The sequence below is a fragment of the Apodemus sylvaticus genome, chromosome 14 (assembly GCF_947179515.1).
Source record: "Apodemus sylvaticus chromosome 14, mApoSyl1.1, whole genome shotgun sequence".
NCBI classification, from domain to species: Eukaryota; Metazoa; Chordata; class Mammalia; order Rodentia; family Muridae; genus Apodemus; species Apodemus sylvaticus.
In genome coordinates, this window is record NC_067485.1 from 64,036,183 (window position 1) to 64,053,481 (window position 17,299).

Here is a 17,299-nt window from a genome sequence, read left to right on the forward strand (position 1 = left end):
CCCAACAGTAATATACGACATAGCCCGTTTCTCCACCAACACAGCATGCCATCAAAATTTTGGAATTTCTGCTGTTTTAAAAGGTGCAAAGTGGGACCTTATGTTTTGGTTTTCATTGTTCTTATGATTAAAAAGGTCAAATTTTACCTCCTTCTTCTTTCCTTTTTTTTTTTTTTTTTTTTTTTTTTTTGCAAAGTTTGTTCCCATGCACTCTTTTGGCCTTGAGCTGGGGATATTTTCTCATTCTCAACCTATAACGGAATTCCCCCGTGTTTTCTTCTTTTCCTTTAGTACAATTTTCCAGAATTACGTATTAAGGAGTCTCGCTGCCCCTTCTCAGCCTTCAGTGTACGTACACACTCTGGCCTGCTTCTGACTGCCCATCCATTCCATCTGATAACAGAGACTGGGCTTGACCCAGTCTTTTGTAAATAAAAGGAGCAAAGATTACAGAAGTGTCAACTTTAAATGGACATTTTTGGAAGTATCACATGAACAGGCTGTCTTTAGCCCATTGTACAGGGAGGAGGAAAAGGGCCCAGTGAGGTCGTACAAACTCATCTGAGATCACCCAGCTCGTGAGCACTGGAGCCAGACCAGTGTTCTTACTTGGGTTGGCTGATTTCTAAAGATGCTGTGATTTTCTCAGAAAACACCAGTAATCAGGCTCCCAGCAAGGACCTGGCCCAGGCTGTATAAGTTCTCTTGCTAAAAAATATTTTGTTAATTTTGACTACTTCGGATAATACATAATTTAACTTATTTTAAATACTAACAAAATGTGACATTTAGAACCAAGTCTTGAAACTTTTGAACGGGGTCATAGTAATGTAGGGAGGAAAGCCAGAGTCCTGTGATTTCTCCAAGGAATATATTGCTTTTGTTTCTCATCTCCAGAATCTCCTCTTTTCTTTGCTCTCCCCGTCCCTTCTCTCCCCTGTCTCCTTTCCTACTTGCTCTCCTTTTGAGACAGATCTTGCTGGGTAGCCCAGGCTGGCCTCCAACTCTCAATTTTCCTACCTCAGCCAGTACAGTTCTTGAATGGTGGGATCGCTGGTATGGCAACACAAGAGCTCAGGATTTTTCCCCATGAATGACCTGTTGTTTTATTTTGATCATGTTAAACAGAAACAATAATATTTCTTAAGCACATACCTAGTACTGCTTTGAGTGTAAGTCAAGTATATTATTTTACTGCTGCCAAGCCCATCCGCAGATTTTGTCTGTGTAGCAGTGCTCTCAGTGAAGAATGCTTGGCTTTGAGAAGTTCAATAATTCACCCAACCCCACAGAAAGAAAGATGGTGTTCAGATTCTAGCTCCTGTGTTTACCTCAGCATTGGTTTAGACCACAACGCATGTCCTGTACATTTTACTTTGGACCCTGCTACCATATCACTATTTTAATAGACTTTTTCAACCTTATTTCTTTATCGTGTTAAATTTAATTCACAAAGCTGCCTTTCTTTTTAGCATACTTACTTCATGAGATTTTAAAAGGTTATAGATATCTACCCCTCAGATATTAATAAGATCTTTGATTCTCTCCAAAGAAATATCTTGAAAAGGAAGTGAAATCAGATAGTTTGGAGGAAGCTAGTGTAAGAGAGAGACACAGACATTAATTTTATATCAAAATTTGCATGCTACCTTCACTTCCCACCAAGCCTTTCTCAGGTCCACACTGTCCTGGATTCCGTGTTACCATGGAGATGCCTGATACATAGTAGTGCGTGACAGAAGTGTGACATCAGCAGGCATGTTAGGAAGCATGGACTCCTCACTGCTGCTGCTGGTGCTGCGATGGACTTGTCCCTGTGGAGAAATAGTTCAGAGCACTTCGAGGAAAGAAGTCAATTGAATGTGGCAGCTAGTGTGAAATTCTGCTATGTTAGAGGACAGTATTTTGCCAACATTTAATTTTTCCCTTTGGATTTTTCCTTTTATTAGCATATTTTCATCATACATAGTGTTGGGCATAATGTAGACAATTCATTTTCTTTTCTTTTAAGGTTTATTTATTATTACATCTAAGTACACTGTAGGTGTCTTCAGACGCACCAGAAGTGGGCGTCAGATCTCATTAAAGATGGTTGTGAAGTGTTTGCTGGGATTTGAACTCAGGATCTTTGGAAGAGCAGTCAGTGCTCTTAACCACTGAGCCATCTCTCCAGCCCGACAATTTCTTTCCAATGTGTTATGTACTTGATTGCTCCAACCTTCCTCTCCCTTCTTTCCTCTTCCTCCTCCTCCTCCCACTCCCCCTGACCCCTCCTCCTTTTCCATCCTCCTCTTCCTCCTCCTCCTCCTCTTCCTCCTCCTTCTCCTCGTCCTCTCTCCACTACCTAGACTCCTCTCTTCTCTAGTCTCTCTTTTGCTCTATTGATGTGTATGTGTGTGTGTCCACATGCACACATGCACATGTACACACATAGTCTTTATACTTTTATATCTATAAAGAATTTTAGCATCCAAAAATGAGAGAAGACTTGAGACACTTAGCTTTCTGCATCTGACTTATTTCACATCATAAGATTGCAGTTGTGTCTATATTCTAGAAAATAACATAATTTCATTTTTTTAATTGGAAATTTTGCTTATTTACATTTCAAATGTTATCCTCTTTCCTGATTTCCCTCGGAAATCCCCTATCCCCTCCCTGCTCCCCCTGCTTCTATGCCGGTGCTCCCCCTACCACCCACCCACTCCCACCTCACCACCCTGGCATTCCCCTGCACTGGGGCATGGAGCTCTCACAGGACCAAAGGCCTCTCCTCCCGTTGATGTCCAACAAGGCCATCTCCTGCTACATATGTGGTTGGAGCCATGGGTCCCTCCATGTGTACTCTTTGATTAGTGGTTTAGTCCCTGGGAGCTCTGGGGTATCTGGATGGTTGATATTGCTGTTCTTCCTATGGGGTTGCAAATCCCTTCAGCTCCTTCAGTCTTTCCTCTAACTCCTCCATTGGGGACCCTGTGCTCAGCCCAATGGCTGGCTGTGAGCACCTGCCTCTGTATTTGTCCAGCTCTGGCGGAGCCTCTCAGAAGACAGTTCATTTTTTTATGGCCATTCCTTTAGTCTCAGGAAGACAGTATATATTCAAAGTTTAGAATTTCTGCTATTTCAAAAGTTGCAAAACAGGAACTCATATTTTAATGTGAATTTCTCATACTGGTAGCAAAGTCAAATATTCTTAATTTTATGCAGAGTTCTCCTCATTTTATACTTAAAGTGGCATAACTCAGTCACTTAGTTTTTTGAGGAACCATATGCTGGGAGTCCGTATTCCATAGCATTTGCTATGTTGTTGTATCGCCTTCTAGTCCCAGTTTCTTTAGGACTTTCTTTATGAAGAGATGTGAGACTTGTGAGGCCCTTTCTACACCTCTTGAGATAACCAGTTCATTTTCATCCTTGAGCCAATTCATGTGACGTTACATTTATTGATTTGCTTGTATAGAAACACCCTTTCACTCACGTTCATTCAAGGAAAAACTTACCATACATAAGCAGTGTTTAACCCAGGAATGAAGGATGGTTTGATATGAGGATGTCTTTAATACAGTCAAGGTGATGTGCTATTGGTAGTGATCAAAAGCTCATAAAATTTACCATTTGATGCTGGAAAGGCATTTAACAAAATTAACAATCTCTAAAAATTTTGTAACCCTTGGGGTTGATGCATTTTCACTTTTTCGCAGTAAATTGTGAACATTTCTCATTTTTATTACCAGTCGGGTTTATATGACAGGCTTTAAAATACCATTGTGCTCTCCTATGCTCCTTTATTTTCCAAGCTAATAATTTATAGAACGGTCTTTCAATAAATATTTTAAGGAACTATTCTACTAATGTTCATTTTTTGAAAATCATTAAGGAACAGAAGAGTCGGAGGGTGTTTGTCTCAGGACAGATCTTGCTTCAGGAGGCTTCTTTTTCTTATGTTCAGCATGAAGGGGTCTGTGTTTCCTTTAGAGCCTGGATTGCTTTTCTTGAGGACATGCTATTGAAATGGTTGTGTGTGCCTACTCCAAGACTAGACAGTGGCTCTCCCAGCCACGTCTATGGTGCAATGACGTCATCTTCGTGTAATGACGTCACCTTTGTGTGTCTGCAGGGCGACTAGTGTTCCACAAGAGCAGTGTTCCCCAGCCTCAGCATACCTCTGCCTGAGCCCCTCCCCCTTCACTTGAGAACAACGCTTAGCTCCTTTCTCTGTTCTCTACTCCCTCTCTCATGCATCCTGAAATGATCTTAAATCGTCACCTTTTACAGCCTTAATGTCCGTGTGACCAGTCTCAGTTCTTTACGGCACCGTTGTAAAATCAGGCGCCCACTGATTTTCTTTCCTTCCACCCCGGTGGCTAGATTTGTTCTTCTATATTGAACTCGGATGCTGCTCCCTCCTTCAAATGCCATGAGTCAAGCTTTCTGATGCAGTGATTTATAAAAATGGCTGCTTGACATTTGAAGCTGTCCTGGTTGCTTTTCATGAGTTCTTTCTGCCTACGTCTTGGTCTTCCCGGTGCCATGCTGAACTTGCTCTTTGTGGGTCCGCCGTGTGTGATGTCGCTGTGTGTGTCCGCACGGTGCCTCCTGAGCAGTTTTCTTCTCTCTTTAGAGAAATGGAGTCGTCATTGCAACCTCTGCATGCAGCGCCAGAGTTCTCCTGATAGTGTTTCCTCCATTCTCTGAGGCCTCACCACACTGCGCTTGGGTGACGTCATCATATTGCAAATACAGAACAATTCCAACTGGAGAATATGAAGAGGTCATTACATTATATCGCCTTTTTGGGGAATGGTCAATTTCACTCAGTTTTTCTATTTCTGGCAAATGTTTAACATAATTGATTTATACTACACAGTTTAAACATTGGTATTTTGAGTCACAATATATAGATCACAATATATACATAACCAATAAACCTATTTAAATTTCAGACCTCTAAATGTCATTGATTTGTCTTGCAAACCAGAGTTTTTAAAATATTCCTTTGTAGGATGGTAATATCACTGAAAACATCAAACAGAGCTCACATAAAGATAGTTGTGTGGGTCATCTCATTTATTTTTAGGAAGTAATTTTTTGGTTTTCACATTTATACCAGCATAAATCATTGAACTAAAATATCACTTGAAGGATAATAAAGTTATTACTATGCTAGCTGTGAGAGAGACAATGTTAATTAAATTGGAAGATAATGTTAATGTCTAGTAAGGCAACTATTTCCTTATTTTTGAAGACATGAAAATACTATATTGTTATATTGTGTCAAAGTGCCAGAAATTTTTGCAACAGATTGAATGCTCTGATAAATATCAGCTCTTTATAGCCTTAGACAGTGTTTTTTCCTGAAAAACCAAACTTGAACTCCCCATGAAATCTCTGTGGAGATAAATGCTTAAGAGCTTTTCAAGTCCGTGCTGTTGGATCTACCAGAATTTAATCTCCCATGGATTTTGTTTATATTGATTTAGGATACAGAAACATGAACACACCAAGCACAGTTACATCCATGGGCACTCTCATGGCTTGAGGATACATGCCTGTTAAAAGCATGTGGGATCCACCCACACACTTTGACGTGCTTGAGTTCAGTGGGCTTTACAATTAGACTCTGAGCATGTCTTTATAGTTGTCTTTCTCCAACAGCTGGGCTCTTTCAAAATGTGTGGATTTTTTGTTTGCTTTCTTTTCTTTTCTTCTGTTTTGGGGCAGTTTCTCAAACTCACTAGGTAGATGAGGATGACACCGAACTTCTTTCTGTCTTCTTCCTTCTTCCTATGTGTTGGGATTGCAGATGTGTGAGGTTTTAAATCCAGAACACGTAGTTCTAGAAACAGGCTTTATAAGTGTTGTACTTTATAAGCGGTTGAACTGCATGTGGAATTTTCTTGTCTCTCTCTCTCTCTCTCTCTCTCTCTCTCTCTCTCTCTCTCTCTCTCTCTCTCTCTCTCGGTTTTGTTGATGTTTTGAGACCAAGCCTCACTAATCAGCCCAGGTAGTCTGATTCTCAGACTCCTTTTGCCTGTGCTTTTCCAGCACTAAGGGTTACAGGTATGAACAGCCTTGGCTATGTACAAACCTTAGAATTTGATTTACAGTCACAATGCGAAGGGAGTCTTTGCAAATGCGTTTCAGGCCCTCTGCACATGTGTTAAACAGCAGTGCAGCCTGGCCTTCATGTAGGACCTCTGTCAGGGGAAGCAGTGACCGTCTGACTCTGGTCTGCCTCTGGATCCCTTTCACCTAACTGGCTTTCCTTGTCTAGCCGCAATGGGAGATGATGCACTTATCCTACTGGGACTTGATGTGCCATGGCTGGTTGATATCCATGAGGCATCGCAGCCTCTTTTCTGAGAATCATGGGAAGGGTAGGGGGTGGGGGCCGGGAGGAGAGGAGTGAAGGAAAGCTGGTTGGGATGTAAAGTAAGTAAGTAAATAAGTAAATTGATAAAAATACATTTCAGCTGTCTGAGTCACAGTGTTGAATACATACCATGGGTCTGCAGAGTGAGGTGATATATAATCATATAGGGCATCCTGGCTAGAGGCTCCTTTTGGACTTCATTCCTGGTGGCATGCATGTCCTAGGATTTATGAGTAGTTTAACATGTGTGAAATGTCAAGCCAGTAAGCTGTGTTCCCTCCTGGTCTCTTCTCCAGCTCCTGCCTCTAGGTCCTGCCTTGAGTTTAGTGCTCTGACTTGCCTCAGTGACGGAATGTGAGAGCTCTAAGGCAAATGACCCTGTTCCTTCCCAAGATGCTTCTGATCATAAGTTGTCATCACAGCAAAGAGAGACCTATCTACAACAGACATTGGTACCTAGAGTGGAGCATTGCTGTGACGAATTTGACAGGACTGTGTTGTCTTTCACGGGATTGTGAACGTGTTTGGGATTTGGGTTGAAAAAGCCCCTGAATTCTAAGAGATTAAGAGGACGTTGGTGATGGTGCTTCTGCTTTTGTGGAGGCCCCAGAATTTGAGGGGGTCCTGGAAAGAAGCTGAGGCCTGGCCCTGCTAGGCAGGGTCAGAGTCCTTGTGAGAGGCTATTGACTAAGATGCATACTTAGCTGCAGTGGGGACCCCACCCAGTGTCCTGGAGGTGACAGGAATCTGGAATGACAAATCATGTTTCCCAAACACAACTATGCCTCTTCTTTTTCTAGAATACAAGCACCACAAACAACAAACAAACAAACAAACAAACCCCACAAAAATTGTAAAAGACCTATTTTGGGTGATATTTAAAACATTCAGTTTTTATAAACCTATAAATATTTAAGCTAAAATATTTTACTTTAACAAGACATTCACTATTATCATGTTCTGGAAAAGTGAGAAATGCTAAATTAGCTGAGTGTGTCAAGAAATGCATACAGAACTACTTAAAAGAACTAGTATGCCTTCAGAAAAATTATAAAGTTCTTTGCACTCTATCCCAGACAATTAAATTTTGTAACATACTTATCATTTTATAGAAACTTTTGTATTCTGGAGTTATCCACATTAATTGTTCATCAGCTCATCTTATAAAATTAAGTTTTGAGACAGTTTGATGTATCGCAGGCTGGTTTCAAACTGTCTTCTCAAACCGTCTGGCACTCCTGACTCTGCTTGCTGAACTCGGGCTTACAGGGCTGTGGCATCTGCAGCTTTCTGGTCAGACAATCTTTTTAAAACATCCGATGAGATTTGTTAAAAAATACAAATCATTATTTTTTTTTAAAGTCCCAGCTTCCTGAGTGGGTTCGTGCCCTTCTGAAACCTCAGCGGGGACTCCAGAGGCTGAAGCAGGACAAGCCACCCAACATGAATGAGCCAGCGTGGGCTACCCAGTGAGACTGTCAGTCTCCCAGACTAAGCCAACCCTGCCCAAACCGGCAAATGCACCCACCTGAGAACTCTCTGGGGTAGCACAATTCAGCTCTGTCCTCTGTTCAGATGCATTCTTGTGCTTTCTCTGACTGTGGATGCCATTTTCACAGGAGAATATGATCAGCCTAAGGACTTTTGCAGAAAATAACATGCACAATGATTTTAAATGATAAAGTAATGTATCAAGTGTTTCAACCCCCAGGTAGTTGTTATCTTTCTTTTTTTTTTAAATTTTTTATTCGATATAATTTATTTACATTTCAAATGATTTCCCCTTTTCTAGCCCCCCACTCCCTGAAAGTCCCGTAACCCCCATTCTCTTCCCCTGTCCTCCCACCCACCCCTTCCCACTTCCCCGTTCTGGTTTTGCCGAATACTGCTTCACTGAGTCTTTCCAGAACCAGGGGCCACTCTTCTTTCTATAGGCAAGATGTTCCATGGAAGTATCGTGCCCATCTCCCATCCAAGCCTAGTATCAGGAAGCACCACACTGATTTCACTTCACTGTGTGCCAAGGAAAAGAACTTTCCAGCTGACCTTACACCTATACAAAACAGAGGTTCTTGGAGTACAGCTGTGCTGTAAGAGGCATAAAATTTTTGGATAATTTGCCACAGAAAACCTAAAAGTGGTTTTTGTGTGTCTTTGTAAATATTTATAAGAATTAGAAGGCAACATTTTAAAAAGTATTGATACAGCTAAATAAAATTTTTCATTTTTATCCTAAACTGCATGTAAAAAATATGCAAATTAATGGATTATTTGTTTAGCATTTTTTTTAAAATTATGTAGTTATCCTGGAGCGAGCTCCTGCTAGCCGTCTAGCCTCTGCACAGCAGTGGAATTGTCAAGCTTTACTGACCATTGCGTTTATTAGTTCATGTTGATTGGAGAGTGCAGAGTATAAAACTCACTGCTATGACACCGCTGCGCACTTTTTATGTGTTGTAACCCATTTAACGAAGATTTAAGGGAGCAGCCCTATACAAAGGGCAGACTCTGTTTAAATGCAGGGGACCCAATCTTTAGTTTCCACTTGATTGGTTTGTGTGTGCAAACTCTAGCATATATCTAAATTTTTTGATAAAAGTACCAGTTACAGGCTTTCTGACCTTAGTTTATCAACAGCAAAAACACTGTTCAAGTTATTTTGAAATCCTGCCCTTTTAGATTGATTTCATCAACAGAAAAAGAGAACAGAGAAGGGTTATAATTGTATACATTAAGATGCCCATTGTCAAATCTGGCAGACTGAGCCAGGTGCCCTGGTCCACATCTGTAATCCCTTCACACCTGTAACCCTCACTAATCAAACCTAGTTTAAGGCGAGAGAGTCACACACACGTTTGAGGCCAATGAGCGTCATATAGAAAGTTCAAGGCTTCTCTGTGTGACTGTGTGAGGCCGTCTGAAAATTAAAAACAAAATTTAAAAAGGGCTCTGGGTGTAGCAGTAGGTGCTTAGAATATGTAAGTCAACCAGACCCCCAGCACTGCAAGGAAAAACAAAAACAAAACCCAACAAAAACCAAAAACCAACCAAACAAACAAACAAGCCCCTCCCCCCAAACTACAAAACATAAACTTTGGAAGAACGGCCTCTGGCTGACTGGTATTTCTTGGTTCGTGTAATGCTGGATGTTGGTTTTTGTTGTGACGTGGGGTTGTCAGCTTGGTATGCACATCCTGTCCTTACTCCTCCATTATGCTAATGAGCTTGATGTCTCTTTAAGATTAAAAGTGTGTTTTCTTATTGGAAAAATACAAACCCTAGGAGAGATGAGTGTTAAGCAGGTACCAGTCCATTACTGTTTGGAAGTATATTTGTCACTAAGCATGAAACTTTGTCCAGTGAGGCTCTCTCTAGATCAAGCGTCTTCATAATGGCTGCCCCCTTTGCTGTTGCTTCTAATTCTCACAGTCTTGTTCTCACAGATCACAGGGACCAAATTGTCTCCATCCCACAGAGTGCTCTCCTTAAAATAACCGTCAGTAATGACAAATCTTTGAAGTTGGAAATTGAAAGAAATGATAGAGAGAAAGAAATCAAAGTCGCAGAATGCTTACTGCTGTCCAACCTAGTAGGTTTTGCACACATTGAAGCAGTTAAGTTCTGGGCTTGCGTCTTTTATCGTGAGAATTTGGGTGAGTTGCCATGGCAGCTTCCAGCATCCTCATCTGTGAAATGAATGCTGGGAGAATTAGATGGATTCTATATTGATTCTAGCTGTGATTTTCTAAGATGCTGCTTTTAAAGTCGATGTTTTTCATTGCATGTGTGCTCGAGTGCACACACATACATATATGTTTATACACATATGTGCATATATATGTGTGTCAGTATGAGCTCGAGTACATATATAGTTTTTGATTGTGGCAGTTTTCAACTGACTCATTTTGTTGGCTCCACTGAGAGAAGTTAGGTCTGTCATGAGAAACTAACGTTCATGGTTCAAGAACCTTTTCTGTCAAGTATTTGAAAACTTAGATTTTTTACAGGAAGGTCTCATCTCTGTGAAATACGTCTGTTCTTTAAATAGAGATCAGCATCTTCCAAAGTCTCATATTGTCTTGTGACTTTGCTTTGCAATGTGGCTTTAAAATTTTACCTAGCTGTTTATTATTTGATGAACAAGTTGTATTTTAAAATTAGGCTTATGAATTAAAAGTGGGAGCAACCATGAAGGGTAGGTATTTCACTATTTGAATTTTTTTTCTATTTAGGTAGAGAATTAGAGAGTCAATATCTTGAATTTCTGGTATTTTAAATACCATTTTCACCAAAAATAAGAAATTATGCAATCATGCCTTCACTGAATTTAATTAAATGTCATTTAAAATTTAGTTCATTATAATGAATGTTTAAATACTTGATAAAAATTCATTTCTGCACAGAGGACTCTGATTTAGATAGTTCTGGAAGTTAAAGTAGATTGGGTATTTTATTGCTTGCCTTTTAGAATGCCAAAATTATTTAAAAGGTTAATCTTAAATGCATTTTTCTAGATTAAGGCATATGCAATCAAACTGAAAAATGGTTAAGAATGAAGTCTTGCTGGGAAGTGGTGGTGCATGCCTTTAATCCCAGCACTTGGGAGGCAGAGGCAAGCGGATTTCTGAGTTGGAGGCCAGGCTGGTCTACAGAGTTGGTTCCAGGACATAAACAAAACAAAACAAAAAAACAAAAGAATGTCTAGTTTTATGGTGCTGCAATAGCAGAATATCACCCAATATCACTGCCATGGTCTAGTGTCATCTCTGAGCACTTTAGTGTGGCTAGTCTGAATTAAGATGAGGGTAGATTTAGTTAACTTTGTTCATTGACTAGATTAAGGTAGCACTTGACTTACAAAAGACAACACACACATATGCATCACACATGACACTGGGGCATGAGAACAAACCTTTTCACATAAACACTCGTGGCAAACAATAGAATTTCAGAGAGAGAGAGAGAGAGAGAGAGAGAGAGAGAGAGAGAGAGAGAGAGAGAGAGAGAGAACCACCAGTCTAAGTTAGACCACCTCCTACCCTTCTGTGTTACTGATTATTTTATTTATTGTCCTGGAACTCACTCTGTAGACTAAGCTGGCCTTGAACTCAAGAGATCCACCTGCCTCTGCTTCCCAAGTGCTGTGATCAAAAGTGTGCGCCACCACCACCAGGCATTATGAATTTTACACAGTCTATACAGAGGGAGTAATTTCACTTGGCTAATGATAGTAAGTAGGGGTAAAAGTTAAAAGTTCAGGCACATAGTGAGAATACAATTTCTGAGGAGCTGCTGCTTCCTCAGTTAATTGACCAGGAACTGTATTATTTATGAAAGGTCCACGGCTCACACGAGCTTAAACTTTTATGCATGCAAACATATATACATACAAACAACATCTGCATTTACATATGTCAGGATAAGTGATTTCTATACAGTGACCTCATGGAACTCTCCCCTGAGGTCTGTGACTGCTGCTCTTTTCCTGCCTTTGCTCCTGTTGTAGGTGACAGTGCTATTGAACTCCCCTGTTCCTCAACTCTGGCTTGAGGGTCTTCGCTAATGCTCTCCAGATCCTTTGCCTCTACAGTACCACTTTGCTTAATTCTTGCTTACCTGACCTTTGCTGGGATGAATCCGATCTTCCCCTTGCTTCTGTGAAATCACCTCACCCTGCACTCACATAACTTTCCTACTTCCATCCTAGTTCACACTTTCTCCCAAAAGTGACGCATCATCTGCATCCTCTAGATTTCCTGTGTTTATGTAACTTATTGTTGTAATGGCTGGTCTCAAAATGCTTTCCTTGAGGCCGCCCTTTGGTTTTGAAAGGGCGGACTTCATCCTATTTCAGCGGTTTGGTGTACAATATCCCACAGACCAAACGTTTCAGAGCAGTTTCTTTTACATGAGTTACTAGGAAACTATTTACTTTATTGTGCTTCCGTAAAACTCAGAAGTCCTGTAAACAAACCGTGTTACGAATTAACTGGTACGGCGTCTGTTTCTGAGTGGGTTAAGGAATTGCCAACAGTGATTAAGCCTGTTCTCTCTCTCTCTGGCTCTGAATGGGGTGTTGACAGCCAACGGAGAACGTCTTCAATAAATCCATTTTCATGTTCAAGTTTTTCCAGATGTGAGAAATAATTAAATCTTTGCATTTATTGGAGCCATTTATGCTTTTCAGGCAGGAACTGGCAGCTGTGATGAATTAACTCTGCCTGAGTGTGTACATGCTGTTTGCAGCATGTGTAAATGTACATACATGCATGCATGTAGCACTTGCCAATAATTAAACAAGGTCAGACTTGAGAAACAAACAAAATGCAAGGCCGGTTATCGCAACGCATGCTGTCGTTGTCATAGGGATGCTTCCTAACTGAGAGCTCGCTCTCCACTGAGTCCACTTTTCTTTATTGTTCTGTTAAATGTTAAAGAAATGAAGATAAAAGATTCATAACTGTTAAGTGATGTATTGTTAAAAAGGTTTTTCTTATAAAACACAAAAAAGTGTGTTTCAAATCTTTCAACGTATTAATAAATGAGGGGACTAGTAAGATGCTGTAGTTGGTTTAAAGGTGAATTTGAGGAATCACAGATACATAAAGAAGAAGGAATGCTGAAATGAATTTAAAACTGGATGCAGAGCCAATAATCAATTGTGTCCTCTAAGACATAATCTGCATTTCTATGGACGAGGATCCTTTGTATTATTACCATTTTTTTCAGCATGCAGAATTACAACATAGCTTAAAGACAGTCAAAGAACAATATAGTTACAAAGAAGGATTTGATAAGATACTCAACACTTTTTATGTCAGTGCCAAAGCCTTTCACAACTATTCTGTTGTTAAATTTTTTATTTTTTACATATTCACTATACATCTCCTCACTGCTCCCCCTCCAGGTTCCCCTCCCAATCCTTCTCCAACTCCCTTCCCTATCCCCTTCTCCTCTGAGCAGGGGCACCCCTGGATATCCCCCACCCTGGCACATCAAGTCTCTGCAAGGCCGGGTGCTTCCTCTCCCACTGGGGACAGATGAGGCAGCCCAGCTCGAACATATCCCACCTACAGGCAACAGCTTTTGGGATAGCCCCTTCTCACTTTTGGGGGGATCCACATGAAGACCAAACTGCACATCTGCTACAAATGTTCCAGGAGTCCTAGGTCCAGCCTGTGTATGTTCTTTAGTTGGTGGTTCAGTCTGGACACTGAGAGCCCCAAGGGGTAGTTGATTCTGTTGGTCTTCCTGTGGAGCTCTTATCCCCTTTGGGACCCACAGTCCTTCCTCCTATTCTTCCATAAGATTGCCCAAGCTCCAACCACTATTTGGCTATTGGTGTCTGCATCTGTTTGAGTCAGCTGCTGGCTGCAGTCTCTCAGAGAACACCATTTTCCTGTCTGCAAGCATAACAGAGTATCATTAAGAGGGTCAGGGATTGATCACAACCATACTTGGTACATTACACATAAAACTTTAGGAAAGGGATACATGCACACATACATACATACATACATACATACATACATGTGTGTTTGTACACATTCATATATACATGTATACATATATCTCCCTTTTTTGTGTAGTAATAAAACTTTTTGATCCTGCCTGGCTCTCTGGTTCAGGTTAAAGGGTATATTCAAAGGCTTATATACCCCTTCATAGGGGAGAAAGTATCGAGGCAAGACGGAGGCAATTTTAGTGAAGAGTAAATGATTTGATGGGGTGGGGATATATAGACTCAGAAAGATGTCAGACTCAGACAAAGTTTGTTTAGACTTTGGGGGTTTGTTTTCCTCTCCCTTGGTTGATGAAATAACATGGTGGAAGCCAACTATGCTCCCTTTTGGTAGAAACAGCCTTTGTGTAAATAAAGGATTTTCAAAGAAGAGCCCTTTCCAGCTTCTGCTGATTCTCCAGTGCCTGTGATCTAAAGCATCTGTCATTTGAGGCATCATATTTTCTGGTATCTCCAATCTCAGCTCAGAACTCAACTGTAATTTATCATGATACTTTATTAGAAAATTTCCTATTGCCTCTATGCCAAAGAAAAGGGAAGAACATACTCTATTATGAAGAAAAGAAAGAACTAAATAGATTAAGTGCATCAACAAACAAGAGCCCCATTGCTTGTGACACTGGGGATGCTCGGGATGGGGACGCACTGTGTGACTCACCAGGGTGGTGCAGATGTGTGTCTTTGGGCAGAGGCTGTGACTCTTCTCATTGTCATTACACATGTGGCAACTGCTATAGAAATGTGTGTGCTTACATGTACACATCATACTATTAAAAGTTTAGGAGACTTTAAAATTATAATTACACAAGTTAGCGCCTATCTTCCTACTGACAAGTTAGCGCCTATCTTCCTACTGTCAGCCTGCCGCAGGATGTCCTTCTTCATGCTTTGAAAGAAGAAGACCCTTTTGTCCCGGCGCTTTTCTTGTAACTGCACCTTTATCTTGTGACTATGAAAATCCCAGTGATTTCTTTTATGAAAGTGCCATTCTAATTTATGCCAAATTGGAGGCGAGGGAGCATGAAAGGATCTGTGGTAGAAGGTATGGCATGGGCAAGCCAGATTGGGAATTCCATGGTTTGACCATAAGGAATATTGTCTCTCATGTTCCTATGTCTCATTCTGTGTCACTTCACAGAGAAAGAAGCAAAATAGAAATGGCAACAATGCACATGAGGAGTGTAAGGTCACCAGGGGATCAGCAGCTGTGCAGACACTCCCTTTGGGGGTGAATTTTGAAACATAGTATTCCCCAAGTCAGAATTTAGATCCACGGACAGAGAAGCATTACTGTGATAAAATCAGGGCTTAAAGTTTTTAGAGGAAACTTGACATGAATTTTATACTATCTGCTTATGCAAGTGAAAAGAAGATGCATTAAATCAAAAGCAATGGTGTATCTGGCTTGCTAGAAAGCCCGTTAAAGAGCTCACCCAGCAAGTTTTGAGGGTTTTTTTCCCCTCCCAGGGTATGTGTTACTTACCACTGGATCCCCTTCACCTGGTGTAGAGCAAGCATAGCAGCATCAGTGTGTACTAAACAAGCTCAGTCAGAGTACTTACCATACCGCTTTGCGAATGAAGCAAATGGTCCACCATTATTGGCCTTCTGTTTGTCCTCTCTGAAGGAAAGCATTCTAAGTGAGGGTTTGCAATGGATGTTAGCACTGGGGTCCAATAGAAGGCCTTGCATAGAAGCAATCAAACTTGGTAATAAACCAGCTATGCTCCTAGCTGTCTTTTTATGTTTAAGACATTGTCTCACTAAGAGGTCCAGGTGGGCATGAAGCTCACTGTAGCTTGGGCTGGCCTTGAACTTGTAATTGTTTTGCTCCCATCTCCTAAACTGGCTGGAAATATAAACTTTAAAGATTTACTAAGGATCCGTGTGACTTTAAAATTCTGATTCTGATCTCTTAAAAGAAAAAAAAAACACATGTTCATATTATGTGTGGTGTTTGGTTGTATCTTTGAAACTTTTGTGCATTAAAACTTGACTGATTATTTTCTTGCATCATAGTGACAAACCATTAGGAACTCACAGAAAGATTGGAAATGAGAGGAGATACTGCTCAAGCCTCATGCACGTCATTCTCTATGGAGATGGACATCACCCAAAGCAACACAAGCATCGTCACCTCAAGTGGAAGCTACGAGGTTCATCTTGGGCAATGTTGGGAGGATTTTTTTCTATATACTTCTGAAGGGTTGCAAGAAAAGTTTATAGAAATTATTCATCCATAGAAAGTATTTCCTTCTGAAGGAAGTAAGGAGGACCCTCTATAGAAGAGAAAAATAGTTTTAGGGAGAGGGCCCCAGGGAAACTGACAGATCACACATTCTTCTCCTTATGAGACAAGTTTAACAAATGAAAAAATTCCAGTAGACTTGAGTGTCGACGTGGCTGTTATCTCAAAGTTTCCCAATTTAGCATTCTGGGGACAGTTCCTTTCTGGCATTTTGCTGGTTAAGTGGTGTCTGTGATGACCTTAATTTGACCTCTATCCAGAACTGTTTCAGGAGAAAGCCAACAAATCATGTAGAAGTTAGTCATATGTAACATTGTTTTCCTAAGTCACATTTCACAGAGGGTGCTGGATGCCATTAAGAGACAACGGTAGGCAGAAGAGATGGGGAGAGATAAGACAGACAGGATTCGTGTTTTGGAAGGAAAAGATTTAGTAAGTTGAGTAGGGCTTTGGTTGATGGTCATCACAGGTCTCTGCATGTGTCACTGTGGCATGTGACACTCATCCTGACAGCTTTAGAAAATCCTTTTTAGGTTTCTTGAAGTGCATTGTTTTTATCTTATCAGACTTCCTCTTCCCTCCCCCCACCCCCGTGGTACAGTTTTGCCTTTTGGGAAAGAATGGGAGAAACAGTACGGTTTTTTTATGGTTGTTCAGAATTCTAATGACTTGTTAAGTAAGGCTGGGCATTTTTCTTTTAAAAACTGATAAGGACATGTACAGAGATACATATTCAATAGTTAAGAATAAATGAAATGTAAGATGAATCTCCCTCTACAACTTCAGAATCACTATTCTACCTCCATAGATATTCAGTGTATATAGACATTAGATCTTGTTTACTTCAGGGTGTTTTTAAATTTAAAATATCTTATAAAAACTTATTAAAATTGATTGAATACAAGACGATATCAAAAATAAACTTGGCTATGTTGGAAGAAGTATTATTTTGGATAAAACTTTATTTTATGTAATTAGTTTAATTAGTCACCATGGGGTTTTTTTCTAACACTGATCACCAATGTGTGATATTTTTATAAAAAAAACAATTTTATTCTAAAATATAAACAATTAAATTAACACATTAGGAATGACAGATTCTTAGAATTGCTCAAATTGACAATAAAGAATTTATTGTTAGAAGAGTTTTCTTAAT

At 40.3% G+C, this 17,299-nt stretch overlaps 1 protein-coding gene across 2 annotated transcripts in view; it reads left to right on the forward strand.

Annotated features, from left to right (window-relative positions):
• Nebl (nebulette) overlaps positions 1-17,299 on the forward strand; it is a 360,004-nt gene that overhangs the window by 227,257 nt on the left and 115,448 nt on the right. The window contains exon 3 of one of the 2 annotated variants that reach the window (XM_052156989.1): positions 15,915-16,051. The exons of the other annotated variant lie outside the window; for it this stretch is intronic. The gene's annotated coding sequence lies outside the window, so the exon portion shown is untranslated. The remainder of the gene's footprint in view (positions 1-15,914; positions 16,052-17,299) is intronic. 2 annotated transcript variants of the gene reach the window in all.